The sequence below is a fragment of the Alligator mississippiensis genome, chromosome 1 (genome assembly GCF_030867095.1).
Source record: "Alligator mississippiensis isolate rAllMis1 chromosome 1, rAllMis1, whole genome shotgun sequence".
NCBI lineage: Eukaryota > Metazoa > Chordata > Crocodylia > Alligatoridae > Alligator > Alligator mississippiensis.
In genome coordinates this window covers 358,884,854-358,900,428 of record NC_081824.1, presented here as the reverse complement: position 1 = coordinate 358,900,428, position 15,575 = coordinate 358,884,854, and positions in this window count along the sequence as shown.

Below are 15,575 nucleotides of genomic sequence, written 5' to 3'. Positions count from 1 at the left end.
TTGGAGGTGGGGGCAGAGGGAGGGGAAAAGAAGAAAAGCCAAAGGGGAGGAATGAGGGAAGAAATCATGCAAGTGTTCTTTTATTGCTTATTCATTCCCCTTCATTCAATCATTCTGATGCAGTAACTAGTTCAGCCCCAGGCTCCCCTTATATGCACGAAAGAAAAGCAATCCCATTCAGAAGACTGTGAGTTATTGATCTCATGCTGAATGTTACGTTCGGTTCACCAGCCCCGTCAGCCCCCTCCCATGGAAAGCTTATGTTTCCCACCAACTCAGTTGAATGCTATTCAACTGTTTTGGAAGGAAAGGTTTGGGGGGCTATGGGTCAAGGGCAGAGGCATCTCAGCTTTCACTTCAGACTTCAGGACATGCTCTGGGTCATGATGAAGGGCAAGTCTGCCAGGCATTAATAGTACAAGCTCTGAGGATCTTGCTCGCCAAAGGGGCAGACGGTACATGGTTGCTTCACTTTCGAATGTAGTTGTGAGAAAATGAGCCATAAAGCAATAATTTGTTAATGTACATTAGATTTATTTTATCCATTCACATTAATGAACAAAGTTTTTTTGCTAACACACTTTATGGTTCATTTATTTAGCTTAATGTCCTCATTTGAAGAAATATGCAGAGATTTGTTTTTAATCACTGAGAAGATTAAAGTCAAAAGTTAAATTAAAAATGTAATTTTTTTAATAATCTGTTTCATTGTTAAAAAGTACCTACAGTGTTCCTTTACGTGTTCTGATAATTATACATAGTACTATTCTGTGTGTTGGCACCCCATAGTCTCAATTAAATGTTATAACTATTTAATGAAAGGCAACAGGGATTTTTCAGTTTTTAGTTATTAGCATAACCCAGAATCAAAGCTCCTGATCCACTCAGACTGCTTAATAAGTTAAGAAATGAAACGGTTGGTCATTATATTTTTATGAGACCTTTTCGTGACAGAAGAATAATTATGTCATGATTATAATTTCCCATATATTATGCTGTAAAAGGATAAAGGGTGGGGTTTGTGGTTTTTCTTTTTTTTGTCTCTTAAAATACTGGATTTATTAGATTCATCCAATCTACTTCTGTTGTGGAAGAGCTACTCTTCCTACATGAAGGACTGGAGCAGCCATTTATGGCAGTCTTAGAACTAGACAAAAGAGATTTTTTTTAATGATCAGAGGAATAAAAAGGAATAATAAAAGAGAAAAACAATGAAAGTAGGAGTGCATATTTTACCACATTATACAGCTGATGCATTTACAGAAGCTCCCTTACTGTCTTTACTTTATTGCAAATTTATTGTGCCTGAGCAATGACTACCATAAAAATGTCATTCCTCAATCATGTTGATATAGTCAGTCATGCTCATGAAATGAAGAATCAGAAACAGGACTTTTTTTTCTTTGTTCTTAACTTCAGTTGGTAGAATTATACACTGAATAATATTCATTGCAAATTTAGTCTTTTTGTGTTCATGGATTCATACTGATACTTACCAATGTATTTATTCATAAGAATTCATTGAATAGATTATGCAGACTTATATCAACCATGTGCTGCTCTCAAACTGTTCACTATTACTACTATTTATCTATTTATTCATTATTCCTGTTATGTGATTGGTCAGGTAAATTTTATGGTGTTATTTTGGTCCCTGATTGGACGACTGAAACTTTTCATACAGGAGAAGGTCAAATAAGTGAATACCTAATAATGCACTTCACATTTGAATATGCAAATGAGTACTAAAAGCATATGTAATCATATAAAATTAAAGATACTCACAAACTAGAAAAAAATGTAGCCCTTTTACATCAGAGTATTTCAGACTCTGATTTCATTAATGAAACCTATAATGAACCACTGCATTATTTGACCTGCTCTTTACTGAAGTAGAAATTCTTCCATCAGTTCCATTGGATTAATATGAGATAAATGCTAAAAAAGGATGTGATATGGGAGTGCAGTTTCCATGTTCAAAATACTAGTTGTTCCCTACCTGCTGACTATAATTGTATTGTGAACAGGGGTAGTCAAAATGAACATGACCATTTTATCACTACCATGTTTTCCTAGAGTGGGTGCAGCACCAGTCCCTAGTTTTAGTGATTTATCCACCTGTTGTTTTAAGCATTTTTTGGATAGGAGCTATCTCTTTACATGAGTTTATATACAAAGGATTCCCGAGTCCAGACAAGGTATATAGATACTATATGAAAACATGTTGGGTGGAGAAGATATTCTATTAAAAAACAATTAGGTGCAGTATCTGGATATTCTACAGCCATCTCAGAAGCAGAGATGCAAGGCAAATGGATAAATACATGTCTGTTCTGATTTATAAATTTCTTCAAATGACAGTAGTCACTCTAATGTGAAGTGCTAAACAATGCTAAATGTGTTGGCCATTAATCACTTTACCATCAACTAGAACATACTTTTCTTGTACTGTTTTGGTAAATGTGGCATGAAAGTGAAAAGGAAAAATAAATATAATATGTCTGATCTGCCTATTCCACATCTCTTGTTATGTCACTACTAATAAGTGGCATAGAACTATCTAGTTGGTAGGTCAGAAACACACATCAGGCTTATCATATTATTTTCACATCATTTATATTAATGCAAAAGGTCCCAAAAATATAATTCCTTGGTATTATTTCTTTAATCTAGGCACCAGACCCCACAAATATTATTCTTGATGAGTCTTGCAAAAGATTCCTGTGACCTCTGGACAGCATGTAATATATTTATTTTTTTTCTGTGGGTGTGAACATTCATTTTCTGCACTCACTCTAGGTTTAGGCAGATTATTTTAAAATGCCTAAACCTAGATTGGCAGCAACATGTACAGCAATTCACTGCTGCCAAGACCAGTGTTCACAGCCATTTCCTGCTGCAAGGAGTGCCTTGGGGAGGCTTTTATAAAGTATTACAGGATGGTGACAGGGTCTGGCAAGATCATGGGAACTGGTGGGTCTGCAGGAGGGGCACTGGTGGGTCTGCAGGGGGTTGGCAGGTCTGCAGTGGGTCCATGGGTGGGGGATAGAGGTTGTGTAGTTGGAGTTGGGGGGAGAACTTGGGGGCTACAAATAGCTCAGTCAGGGTTGGGAGGGGGTTAATAGCAGAGCCCCAGGTTTAGAATAAGCAGCTGGGCTTACCCAGGCCAGGGGCTGTGCTGCAACTGCATGTGCGTATCTGAGAGATCAGGTTAACCCCTTCCTAGATTGGATTAATCCTTTTTGATCTAAGTTAGTGCACCTCAGGACGTGCACTAATTTAGATCCAGTGCACCATTCTTTGGTAAAATTAAACTCTCTGAATACCTGAACAATCGGGCATTTAGATTGACACAGCCCTGGTTAAGATGATCTAAATGTAACACTTGTATATACCTTGGGATAATATATGGCACATTATCCTATAGATTAACTGCAACTCAGTCTTTCAAACAAATAAATGTTTGTTTTTTTCAGATTTCAACATCTGTCACTATAGAACTCTGCATGCATATAAGTAAAATAGAGCTAAGGAGAGAGACCTCAGTTTTTCAGTTCAAACTAAGTTTCCAGAAATATGGGACTAGCTTTTGGTGATCAGTAATTTCAAACAGAGAGAGTACAGAAAATAACCTGCTCCCAAACCTAGATCTATGCTTCATGTATCCAACCAGTAGATAAAACAGTGTTTTAAATAGCTGTTAAGCTACTTGCACGCTGAGCTCAACAAATAATGGAGCACTGAGATAGGATTTTCCATTTGCAATGAGAAGTAGACACACTTGTCTTCTAAAGCAGGGGAAATGATGACAAGAGTGTATATGGTATAAAGAAAAGAATGTGAGGTAGGCAGATCAAACTCTTAACAGTGATTCTTTTTGCACCCTCTATAGTGAATGATGACTCTGCAGTTAAATTAAATAATGATAAACTTTTCTGTCATCTTGATTATTAGTAAATTTCCTCATAGCTTCCATTCTGATTCTGTTTCTGAAATGTATCTTTCTTTTTCAGCTCATTGTTGAGCTTGCCTTTTTACTGTTTCTTGAAGCTGTGTTCTATATTTGAACCACCCTGTGTAAAAAGAAAGTCTATTTGAATTGCCTGTAGGCTAGTGCCCTCTTTAACTTCAGACCATGACCTCTTGTTTTGCTGCTAGTTACTATCTCAGACTGCTTGCTGGTATCAATTTGTTTCTTCTTCATTCAAAATCAGTCAGTCACTTGATCTCTTATAGCACTCTTCCTGAAAACTTCTTTGAACACTTCAAAAAGAAAGGAAAAACAAAACAAAACAACCTCCCAAGTTCCTATATGAAATTAAATATATCATAAAAAAAGTAACAACAAACATATCTTTAGAGCTAGAAACTGATTTTAGCTTGGATAAGTATGACTCACAGGTTAGCATTTAAGGTATGAATAAGCTCCAGAGAAGAACCAAGTTATGCAATATTTCTGATTTAAAGGCCAGTCTTCAGCCCTTCATAAAAGGTGTATGTCAGGTAAGATGCAAAATCACCTTAAATAATTAAGAATCTATAACCAATAAGAATATTTTCATCTGTGTAAGAAAACAGAATTTTAAACTCATTCTTTTATACTAGAAATGTAGGGACTTACTTTAATACAAAATGAATTAATGGAATGCTTAATGTTATAGGAAAACATCATCATCAAAGGAAAATCAAAGGAACCTTGTTACAAAGATTTTGGCTGGGGACAGACATTCAAAAAGCCTAAACTTGAATTGATTCAATCTTTTCAGGTTAGTCTAACCTGGCTAGGCTAAACCAGTATGGAACCATAAAGACATCCCCCTTGGACTGAAAAAATGCAGGCACATGCCTGCAGTGGCTCAAGCTGGAAGCCTGCAGGTTGCTCGAGCAGCCCTCCTTCCCTTCCAGATTGCTGAGCTGAGGGGGACGTGGTCAGGCCCAATCCCACTATGATTAGGGAGGGGATCCCTCTCCTCCTGACCAACCCAGCAGGGAATAGAGACCCTAACTCGGTGATTATCACCCCATTAAGAAAACAACAGAGGGACATTACCAGCTACCTGTTGATTCTGCTTGTGTCCCATTTGCCACAACACAGACCATAGCTAGCATGCAGTCTGCTAGCTAATGCTGAGAGGTGTCTGTGTAAGGTAGAGGGAACAGCGGGATCCCTGCTTGGGGGGAGGGGCGGGGCAGGAACAGAAGCAAGGCAGATGCCTGAAGTCTCTGCTGGAGCTGCAACTAGGGAGCAGAGGGTAGGTGCCATCCCTGCTGTGGAGCAGACAGATCCACCCAGCCCAGAGAGCATGCTGGGAGAGTCTGATTTAACTTAAACCTACAAGGGGTCTGGGACAGACATTGGATAAACCGGTTTGACCCAAATCAGTTAAGTCTGATACTACATTCGACCAGGTTTATCTCAAACTATTTTCAGCCATTTTCAATCTGGTTTATGTGCACAGACCATCTGTTTTGTTACAGGTTTAAACTAGTGTCTGATCAATTAAGCCACTTTATGTGTAATGTCTGTCCCTAGCCTTAAAGTAACGACTTTGAATTACGTGAACCTCAGTTATTTGTGCTTAAAACTTACTGTTTGATAGAAAAAAATAAGAACACAATAAATAGTGGCAACATATTTCTTTTAATTATTTGAATGAACACACCTAATTCACAGTCTCATCCTTTTTGTTCCATTCTTATGAATTTTTGGGTGATTGGGTTTTACTATCAAAATATTTGGAGACAGCGCCTGTGAGTACTGCAGTTTCTAATATTCATGGAATGCAAATATGATGTTTATTTCCAGGAGTATTTACACTATAATTCACTTTTTAAAAAAGTTACAAACATCCAGTAAGGTAACAAGAAAAATACTTCGTCATTTATTTGACCAATTACTACTAAGCAACAAGGCTTGAATAAAGAATGCTAAGCCATAGTTTAAAGAATGAATAAAACAAATGCATTCAAGGAAATAGCTGTTTGCTGACATTCTGCTACTAAAAGAAGATGAAATTAACTGAATAAATTATTTATTATGAATATATGTTTACTTCTAATGACAGTTCTGTCTTGTCAGAATTTAGCCTGGGAAAATTATGTGGACTAATAGGATTTGATATACCTCATTGAATTCCATTTAAGTTTCTTATTCCAGCCTCCCTGCCTCTTCCTCAGCTATAGAGGGTTACATTGGGTTTTTCAATAATTAGACAGACAACACACACTCTTAAATCACCAGATTGCCATCTGATACTTTTCATCTTCTCTAAGGTTCTTATTGTAACAGGTCAGAAACCAGAACTTCATGCAAAAGAACAACTATATCACTAGTATATTATGGACTGGCACAATATATGCACAAGCATATGCTCAAAAGTATAGTATGCTATCTCAGAATAGGAGCGATTGCAGTAATAAGATGATATAACACCAGTATGGGGAGAAACCTTAGAACAGGTCTGTTGGGGACTAGATGCTTCTAGAAACCTAAGCCCAGTAGATAGGCTTCTATAGCTAAGAAAATAAGGTGCTACTTTCTTGACAAACTTGATTTCTGGAAATAATACATTTCTGACTAGGGCATGATTTTTATACACACACACACACACACACACACACACACACACACATACATACATATGCAAGTATTTTGCTAAATATTATAACTATATAGTTTGTATAATGATTCAAAACCCTTTCATTTTTCTCCTGATTTCCTATTTCAGTGCATCTTCAGCTAATTGTTATTTATATCACTTTAACCTATAGTTTGCAATAGAATGCTGTGATTTATTTACTCCCACTCAGGCCAAATCTATCTGAATAGTTAATGCGTTCTAATTTAGTGCTTAAAAGCCCCAATCAGGACTGGACTCCATGCATGAGGTGCTTCCGAGGCACAAAATAAATATGCACAAAAAGACCAATATCGTCCCTCTATTTTACTAATTTTTCTGGATTCTCATGTTTCTGAAACCACATTTTCATGATTTTATGATTACAAATGTTGAACATTTTGAAATGGCACTTTGACATTAATACATAAGTATAAAAATGACAGCTGATAGCCACCTTTTTCCCTAGTGAAAGGGCGGTTTATTACACATGCTTGGGAGGGGAGGCCGGGGTGGGGAGAGGGGGGCTCCAAGAGCAACACTAATTAAAGTGCCTGCAGTGTCTCGTGTATCAGTGTCCCTGTACTTCAAAATGGCAGGAGGGGGTGCTTTAACTAAGTTCATTCAATAAGCTTCATTTAAAGTGCCCCTGCCACCATTTTGAAGCATGGAGATGCTGAAACACAAAACTCTAATTAGCACATTCCAGCAGACGTGATTAATCAAGTCTTTTCTGGCTCTCTGTAATTCCAACACATTGGAGCAGCCTCCACACGTCTACAGACACCCAAAGCATGTCTGAAATACACAGTTTATTTCCACTAGTACCTTACAAGTTACACAATATACTTTTAAATGACTCATAATTCTATCTTGTTCATTTACATCCAGTGCAGTTCTTCCAACTATATTCAGGCTTTCAAGTCAGTAATTCTGAATTTTCCTTTAATCCTTAAATACTTTTAGAAAAATACATTTACCTGCCTCTGTTACTTCCTTACCCTTAGTGAGTTACCAAAAATCTCTGCCACTGGCTCTTCTATTTCCCTGAACATAGCTCAGTACAATTTATCTGAGCTTGGTGCTTTATCATCCCTTAATTATTCTAATTTTGTAAACATTTTATATGATCTGGCTCTCATAAAACTCTTGTTGTATTTCACTTTCCCAGAAAATATATTCCAGACTTTGGGTTATGGCCTACAGCTGCTCTCATAAATATTGAGGCAAAGAATTCATTCATGTTAAATCACCTTATAGAGATGTACAAAGTTATTCACAACACTCAGAAGAACTTCAAAATTCATATTTCTGCCAGTTTCCACACAAATAGAATATGCAAAAATGCTGGTTCAACTTCTTTGTCAATATATTTTGAAGTTATGGAAAATGCAGTCAAATGTGATCCTACTCTGGCTTTAAGAGTAAATTCAAATATTTTGTACCAAACTGCTGAGAGTTGTAAAACTTGAGGCCTCCATTTTACCATGGGTGCATTAATATTAACTGAAGCCTAGTTCCCTATAGTGACATGGGCATAGTGATGCTTGGTATTGCCAGAGCTAACTGTCAGGTGCCCAGCTCTAGGACTGTAATTCACTGTACCAAGTTATGCATCTATGCCCCATTACAATGGGCACATCTACACATGTCACTATGGTGATATTGTTACTGCGCTGTAATTTAGTACTTCCAAAAGCTAATACTAAATCACAGAGCAGTAGCAGCCTGTACTGTGCTGTACGCATGGCGTATGGTTATTTTTAGCAGTTACTTCACTGTAGCAGCATGCTATACCAGGGGAGTGCATCACTATGGCAAAGTAGCTGCTGGACATGTGTAGATGCTGGAGGATGCTATGTAGCCATAGCACATTGCTATGGTGAAATAGCATCATGTGTAGACGTGCCCAATGAATAGGGGAAATGAGATGCCTAAGTATGGAAGTCATAAGAAGTAGTATGCTGAGCAGGAGGATGGCAAAGCTATTCAATAGAAAATGCAGGATAGAGGGATGTGTCTAAAGTATTTCCTCTTGGACTTCAGTGGGTATGTCTACACAAGACACTAACTGCACAGTAGCCTAATAACAGTGCACAGTAGTGTTCCAGGTACAACCCGTGTTAATATGCTACTACACAGCAGTATTAGGCACAGTTAGCATCTGTAAAAAACTGAGTGCCGGTGCTACAGTATGGTAGAAACAGTTACTGTGCATTGATTTAGTTATCCAAGTACGAAACTTAATGTGCAGTAACTATGGTGCAGTAATGAATGTGTAGATGCACACAGTAGATGTGTCTACACATGCATTAGATCCAGAAGCAGTTTACTCACAAGTAAACTACTCACAAATAAATGCTCATGGGTGGGTGTCCAAACGTGCAGGGAAGCGGGAGCAGATTTGCTGCTAATTACTAATCTCAATATAAAAATTACAGGAAAAAAAGTTAGGCCTTCTTGGAAGATGGCATCAAAATAAAACACAGTATTCTGGGACCAACAGAAAATCTTTATACCAATAAAGACAAACAAAAAGAAAGCTGCAAGTTCACAGAATGCAAAAATCAAATAAGACACATTTGATACCAACCTGGTCTAGATAATGGGTAGTGTATAGTGAGTTAACTTTTACAAACAATTCCCCAGAAGCATCCACTGAATTGTGCACTGGAAGTTTTGTAAACAATGGAAACTCAGATTTTGTTTTTTCCTGTTAAAAGGAAATTAGAAATATAATATATATATTAAAAAATAATTTCTTAGTTAGGAAAACACTATATGACTTTGTTCAAGACCATATAAAATAAAACCTCCACAAACACATATGTTAGTTTAATCTGAAAGATCTGCTCTTGAGATATCTACTGGATATTTGAATGATCAAATTAGTGTCTTTACATTTTGCCTGTTACATTCTTGTATTACAATGTAAAAATGACTAGCAAGCCATGAATATAAGTAATCTGCAGCATGCGCAGTACTTGTTGATTTTGGATTTAATACATAATGAAAAGGGTCCAAATAACATGAAGCTTCCAGTTGACAAATTCAGAAAAAAATAGCTATGTGGAAAACAGCTACTGTGCAGACGTTTAGAAAATACACAATGAGCCTAAGTGAAAGAAACACAAAGATCATATTATCCCCCTGTAATTTATCAGCTCTCTATGAATTGAAATTGATATTTTGAAATCATGAAACTATGAATTGGGGGGCAGAGGGAGTATGTGGCAGATCTTCAGTTGAGGATCTGCCTCTATAAATGGAGAATAAGGTGACACATGAAATGGGAGAAACAGAACTTTGCTTTATTAAACGAGGGTTTTTTTTTTCTTTTTAGTAAAGTTTCTCCTTTTGTAAATTTTGTTATGAATATCTGTTCACCTGTTTTAGAGGCAAGAAGAATATAGAAGACAAAATTGAAAGCATGTCTCTGGCTACTCTTTCTATGTTTGGAATGGAAAGGAAATTAAATTTCCATTTTCTTGTACACTTTCTGACATTTAGTATATAATATTTGTCCTGAATAGATTTTTCAAAAACTAATACGTTAAAGTATTTTGGGAATAAAAATATTTTTATTGAAATGAAACAAAATGTTTTCACCATTTTAAAATATTATAAAATAAATATATTATAATGTATAAAATATTAAATGTTTGTTATTCATACTAATACTGACATATCACCTGGACAAACAGGAAGAGGTTGATATCATATATCTGGACTTTAAAAAAGCCTTCGATCTTGTGTCCCATGATGTCCTCAATGAAAAATTGTCCAACTGCAGTCTCAGCTACATTACAGTCTGATGGCTGGGGAACTGGCTCTGAGGTTGGACCCAGAGGGTGGAAGTTGACAGAACTGAATCAACATGGCACTCAGTGACCAGTGGTGTCCCCCCAGGGTCCACTCTCAGACCTGTACTCTTTAACATCTTTATAAACGATCTGGATTCTGCTGTCAGAAGTGGACTGGCTAGGTTCACTGACAACACCAAACTTTGGTGAAAACTGTCCACACTTGGGGATAGGCTGATAATCCAGGCTGACCTTGATAGGCTTGCAAGGTGGGTGGACAAAAATCTGATGGCATTCAATATGGAGAAATGCAAGGTGCTCCATCTCGGGGAAAAAAACCTGCAACACACTTATAGGCTCAGCAGTGTTATACTCACTAGCACCATGGCTAAAAGTGACTTGGGGGTCATGATTGACCACAAGATGAACATGAGCCTGCAATGTGATACTGCAGCTGGTAAAGTGAACAAAACTCTTGCTTGCGTCTGTCAATGCTTCTCGAGCAAGTCCCAGGAGGTCATCCTCCCATTATACTTGGCCTTGGTAAGGCTGCAGCTGGAGTACTGCATCTAGTTCTGGGCTTCACAGTTCAAAAAGGATGTAGAAAAGCTTGAGAGAGTGCAGAGGAGAGCCACATGCATGATTAGAGGGCAAGAGAACAGGTCCTATGAGGAGAGGCTGAGAGCCATGGGACTCTTCAGGCTGAATAAGTTAAGACTTAGGGATGTCTTGGTGAAAGCCTATAAGTAATTAAGAGGTGTGCATCAGGACCTGGGGGAACACCTGTTCACCAAAGCACCCCAAGGGATGACAGGGTTCAATGGTCACAAACTCCATCAAGACCATTTTAGGCTGGACATAAGGAAAAACTTGTTTACTGTCCGAGCCCCCGAGGCCTGGAATAGGCTCCCTGCAGAGGTGTTGCAAGCACCTACTCTGGAAACTTTTAAGAAACATTTAGACACTTATCTTGCTGGGATCCTTTGACTCTAGCTGACTTCCTGCCCTTTGGGCAGGGGACTTGACCCAATGAACTTGTGAGGTTCCTTCCAGGCCTAATGTCTAGAAACTCTATTAAATTAAATTTAATACTGGTATTAATAGAGTCAGCGAAATTACAAGTTACGAGTCATCTGATAAAACCTGTAAAGAGTATACTTCCTTCATGGGTCCTATAGAGAGAAATGAAGGATGGTTTTTTATTCTCTACACAAGACGCTAACTGCGCAGTTATTACTGCACAGTCATTTACTACTTGTATACACAAGTACTAAATGACTACACAGTAAGCAGAATAACTGTGCAGTAGCATCCCCAAATGACTTTTTGGTTATGCTGACTGCACAGTAGCTCATTAGTACTGTGCAGTAGTGTTGGGTCACACTTCATGCCTTGCAACACTACTGCACAGTAGTAATGAGCTACTGCTCAGTCAGCAGTTCATGTATATGTGGCCATTGTGTGCCTGAGCAATACTATTATACTCCTCCTTAGTTGTTTGTCCAAGTTTCTACTTCTTGTAAGCTTCCTTTTTGAATTTTAGCTCCCTGAAGAGTTCTTTACTAAGCCAAGCTAGTCTTCTGCTGTATTTACTAGTCTTCCTGCACATCGGGATGTTTTGTCCCTGTGCTGTCAGTAAGGTTCCTTTAAAATATAGCTACCTCTCCTGGACATCTTTGCCCCTCAGACAGGTCTCCCAGGGGTCCTTCCCATCAGTTCTCTGAGTGAGTCAAAGTCTACTTTTCTGAAGTTCAAGGTTCTTTCTCTGCTGCTCTCTTCCTTCCTTTCCTCAGGATCCTGAACTCACGGTCGCTGCTGCCCAAGTGGCCATCCACTACTACATTCCCCACCAATTCTTCCCTGTTTTTGAGCAGAAGGTTAAGAAGAGTACAGCCCCTAGTTGGTCTCTCCAATACTTGCACCAGGAAGTTTCCACAACACTTACCAAGAATTTCCTGGATTGCCTATGCACTGCTGTATTGCCCTCCCACCAGATGTCAGGGTGACTGAATTAGTCCCAGAAATTAAGACTGTGAATTAGAAGCTAGGGCTTGTACATGCACCCCATGTGGACAGGGAACAGCCTCACATGCCCAGAAATGGAATTGTCTCAAAGCATGGCTAGAGTCAGGTAGTTAGCCATTAAGCCAGTCAGAACGCAGTGTAGATATACACCATTATAGACTAAGATATATAGGAGGACAAACTTTCCACATGTGCAGAGGGGCCTTTATGAATATCTGATTTCTTGTTTTAATTTCACTAGATTGCATCTTACTTAACATGACCACTAGCATATACGATACCATCAAGCTATTATCTGGTCTTAGCAATATAGCCACCATGTACTTCAACTTCCACAGATAAAAATGAAGTCTACTTCCCTCAGCAAAGGTGACTGTGGCTTTCCATTGTTTCCAGTGGTTGGTCTCAGAAAGGAGGTGCTGGGTTGGTCTCAGAAAGGAGGTGCTCCTCTCCCTATAGCAATAGTCTGAAGTTTTCTTTTTTGTATTAATAGATATCATGGCCTCAGTAATTGCTGTCTGCTGGCATTTGTCTGACTGCTGTCTTTGGTCCCACAAACTGGACTCTTGGCTCCCAAGGACGGTATAACTCTACAAAACAGCCTAGTTGAACTCCCTTATACTGTCCTATAGAAGTCCAGGCTTATGTGTTTTTATCTTTTGAGGGACATTTGACTGATGAAACACATAAGGCAGCCTCCACAAAAGTTTCTAACATAATTGAAATACACACAAATCTAAATCCAGGCAAAACAATAGAAGACCTGAATGCAGTTTTTTGCCTCAGATTCTTCACCACCGTTGAGTGTTCAGTAGGGTGATATCAGACTCCTTGATGAGTGCCTTGAACCTCCTTTCTCCTCTTTGATGTCATGTCTTTTCTGAGCCTTTTAGTTGATTGCTCAATACCTCTTTTGGTTTCTTGTCTCTTCTTTTTCCTCTTCTCTCCCCCTCAAAAGTGGGAGAAATTTTCTTTGATAACCTGAAGACCTATTTGTCAAATGACTGCCAGTGAGTCATTTTAGACAAACACCTAGCCAAGTAATCCTTTGCTTCTTTATCAACCTACATGGTCAGACTTTCTTCTTTTTTTTTTCCCTAAGTGATAGCCAGCTTTGTGCCAAGGACATTTCTAAGTATGTAGTGCATCATCAAGGTTTAATGTTAACCTGTTTGAGGTTTCAATCTAATAGTCAGGTGAAAACAACAACAAAAAACAAAACATGATATTGTTTGAAATCAGAAACTGATTTTTGGGAATACTTACATTTATAAAAAATATTAAAACTAATAATATATCAATCATAAGTTGTCCTAGATCCTTCATTCAAAAATGGAGAGAATTTTTCTGTCCCAATAAGCATCCATGATTCATGTCCTTTTCCATCATTTCTTAGGCTATCATTAGTGTGTAAATAATAAAAAATAGAATGCAGACTTTCAAAGACAATAAAAGCAGAATTCCTAGGCAAGAGTCTGATTGGGCCTTTAATCTACTTTATTATATATGGGTGCTGTCCTACCAATGCTTTCTTACTTGAGTAATTCTACTGAGTTGAATAGGACTACCTGCCATAATAAATCAAAATTGCAGAATTAGGACATATCCATGTCAAAAATGATTTTAAGTACCTAATTAGAGTTTGGATACTCAAACCATTTTGAGACACTAAGCTGAAAGTAAGAGAAGAAGAATTTTTTTTTCCATCATTTCCCAGTATAATTTGTGTATAACATATAAATATAATGTTCCTTTCTATTCTTGACACACGCTTACTATTACACTGAGTGAACCCATTCAGATAGCAGTATCTATTCTTGTTATAATCTTTTTTCACAAGAATGAGGGATCACATTTCTGGAGACTAATCCATCATTTTCTAATTCTCTAATTTACTTAACAAATAGTATAAGAATAGAAAAGTGGTTCAGAGTAAATCCATTTTCATAAAAGAATAATTGTAAATGAAAAAAATGGGCAAGAAGATCATTCTCATGACAATCCTAGAACTGTATGGCAAAAAAAAAAAAATCATTGTACACTATAACAAAAATGATAATGAGACTAAAAGGAGACATAAAAGGATGTAGTTTTCCTGAAACTAATAGGGCCAGATTCTATTCCACCTATTAGAAGTATAAATTGACTTGGGTGCCCAAGGATATAGACCAGTTGTTCTCAAACTTTTTAGACTCAAGGTATCTAGCCCTAGATTTAAGGTATCCCTTGGAAAAATGTCAGTTGTTAGTTCTCACTTGTTTTTTATCTACAAAAGAATTATAGAACAATTCTTCTATTGCAAAGAGATCAGAAAAACCAAAACAAGTAACATTGTATTTAAGATGATGGATTCCTATTTAAGACCTCTGGTTTTATCTTGTGAATCATGTTTGTACATCTAACAGCACTAACATTGCATAGCACTCTGTGATATTCCAGGGTGCCAAGGCACCCTGGTTGAGAATCAGTGGTATAGACAGATGTAACAACAATAGTGCTATCAGAGCATGCTGATAGAAGCTGTTAGAAAGCAACTGTTAAGCCTGCATGATTCTACAGTAATACTAATATGACAAAACCACTCCAACTTTAAGCCTGCTTCATTCAGGATCAAGGTTAGTGCAAAGTAGCTAACTTGTATAGCTACAGGATCATGCAGAGATAGCAGATCTCTATCACTGTGTTTAAGAGCCGCAGCATCCCTCCTCCCCTAAACCAGCTAAATGTGTATTTGTCAATAATCTAATTATTTATCAGCCTGTTGGCATTTAAGTCAACTTAGGCACCTAAATATGATCCTATTCCATCCTGATCAAGTCCCTGAAAACTTCAGGTGGGTGGATCCTTTTCCACACTGTTTCCTTGTAACTCTTAAGGGTAAGATGAAGACTGATACAAAGTAGTACATTAATTGTTTTCACAAGCAGGGTGAAATATAATTGCACTTAGGGCTTTGTTACACATTAATTTTAGGCAGATTAGGGAGCTCTTAACCCCTGGATTGCCCACACATTAAGAAATCAAAACTAGCCTAAATCACTCTTAGGTATCTTAAAGTTATACCACTCCAGGGCAGGTTTATCTCTAATTCATGCTATGCATTTTATGTTCTACAAAAGTGTGGCCACTC